A 2,538-nucleotide genomic window follows, 5' to 3' on the forward strand; every position below is an offset into this window, starting at 1 on the left:
GTGAGTGTGTGAGTGTATCTGTGCCGCCGTTGGAAAGGCGGAAGGGTTGGGGGGGGGGGGGGGGGGGAGGGGGGATATTGAAGGGATATTGGTTTTATCACCAAGAGGAATAAAAGGCAGGAATAGGTGGTATGCGTTTGTGCTGGTGTAGCTGTGTTTGAAAAGGAGACAACAATGGGAACCTCGTGTCTGTAACCCACAACATATTAGGCAAGTACTCAAAAGCAAACAAAGTTGCTGAAGCTGATGCAGAAGGTTGTAAAAACATATCACATATTCATGTATCCGTCACTGAAAGTACAATTTGTACTTTTGTACCGCGAAAAGACAATGATAAGCTTACTGGGGGAACTGATTTCCTGCGAATGCAGCTAAGTAAAAATTGTCATCTTCTCGAAGTTATTTGTCTAAATTTCCAACTGATGGACAATGATCATGACCTCGACCTTAAACCTTTTGCGTTGCTTGCTCAATACAAATAGATGAAAATCATAGACCTATAGGTCCCTGATGAAAATGAAGAGAAGAAGAAGAAGAAGAAGAGGAAGACTAGGAAGTACAAAAAGAACACGGACAATTAGAAGGTTAAGAATCACCGCACGCGCACCACACTGACAATCATAATGACCTTACCCCTTTAATGAGTGTTGTTCGTGAGTGCCAAAAAAGAACCGCAACGCGGCTAATCATGGAATTTCCACGTTAGCCGCGTACGTCATTCCTTCGTTTTTAACGAAGATTATCCCTGAGTGACCCAGGAACTAGTGATATAATCATCCTCAGAGCAGGTTGATTGGACTGACATTGTGCCATAAGGAGCAGAGGGCCATATGACCAGCTTATTGAAGAGGACATAATTGACCTAAGGCCAAAAAAAAAAAATTGTCTGTTTCTGGTCACCCGACCGACCCTAAATTTCGGCGCCGACCCTAAACTTTTTTTTTCCAAACTCAAATTTTTTTGTGTTTTTTTGGTGGTAAAGGACAGGGTGAGAAAATGAACAACAAAAACGTGTGAAAACGAAAGTCCGCTGACGATTTGTAAATGTGTTGAGTGTCTTGTCTCTATGTATAGTGAATCCAGTCTCTTTGCGCGATTTTTAAAGTTAGTTTTATTGGTCTACATTTGGGGTTAAAAAAAAAAAAAAAAAAAAAAAATAAAAAAAATAATCCCGACCTACTGACCCTATTTTTTTTAGCCATGTTACCAGAATCAGACAATTTTTTTTTTTTGGCCTAAACAAGGTTTGGCCCCAAACGTGGTTCCTCTTTATTAACGACACATAAACGTCCATATGACGAGGAAGCGCTGTCTATCATATAGGTAATGAGATAACAAAGAAGTTCATGTAGTTAGTTGCTTCCTGCAGAAAGAGGATGCAGAAGAAAGAGAGAGAGAGAGAGAGAGAGAGAGAGAGAGAGAGAGAGAGAGAGAGAGAGAGAGAGAGAGAGAGAGAGAGACAAGACAAGACAAGACAAGACAAGACAAAAGCTTTATTATCGAGGGTAATAGATAAGCAAGAATATTGCTTTTTTTACATCCAGCCCTCGCCCTAATAAAGGGTCAACAAGAACAGAAAACAATATAATCAAAGAACCATCACATCAAACTTAATACATTATAACTGTATATACAGATACACATTTAAAAAATAAATTGTCATGCTACATTTTAAGTACAATTTCCAAATTGAGAGAGGGAGAGAAGGAGAGAGAGAGACAGAGAGAGAGAGACAGAGAGAGAGACAGAGACAGAGACAGAGAGAGAGACAGACACAGACACAGAGTGAGAGAGAGAGACAGACAGAGAGAGAAAGACACAGAGAGAGACAGAAAGAGAGATACAGAGAGAGAGACACACACACACAGAGAGAGACAGAGACACAGAGAGACTTAGAGTGAGAGAGAGACACTGCATCATGACAGAGACAGAGGGAGAGAATAGAATGATGTAACATTTTCAGGAAACGCAAGGCTTGTAATTCAACCTTGTGGAAATATGTTCTGTTGTGTAGCACTTGGGTGTTGTTTGTTGTTGTTGTTTTTCTTATAATGTGATATACGCCGGAGTAAAAAGGATATTCCCGTTGAAAAGCTTTTCTTTTGAATCAAATGAGTTTTTACAATTCTGTCTCACGTTTTTTCTTAGCTTTTCTCATTTTGATGGTTATCTTCGATATGCTTTCACTTTTCTCGCGTCGAAACAGCCTACTCTTGTGAATTATACAAAAATACCGTTTAATGTCTTCGATGTACGGACATTGGGAGCGACAGATAACATTTTCTTTTTAAGTAAACTGGTACTTGATAATGATGCAAATAGAGGGGCAACCTTCTTTCCAACACTCCCAGTTCTCTTTTTGTCCATCTCCCTGTCAGCCTCTCTCCCTTGTATTGTTGTCTCTGGCTTTCACACTCTCTGTCAGTCTGTCTCTCTTTCTCCGAAATTCAATCCGTCTTTCCCAACTCTACAAGTTCCCTGTCTTTCTCTCTCCCTTTGTCTGTCTGTCTGTCTGTCTGTCTTGTCTTGTCCATCTCT

This window comes from Littorina saxatilis, linkage group LG2 (genome assembly GCF_037325665.1).
Source record: "Littorina saxatilis isolate snail1 linkage group LG2, US_GU_Lsax_2.0, whole genome shotgun sequence".
Taxonomy (NCBI): domain Eukaryota; kingdom Metazoa; phylum Mollusca; class Gastropoda; order Littorinimorpha; family Littorinidae; genus Littorina; species Littorina saxatilis.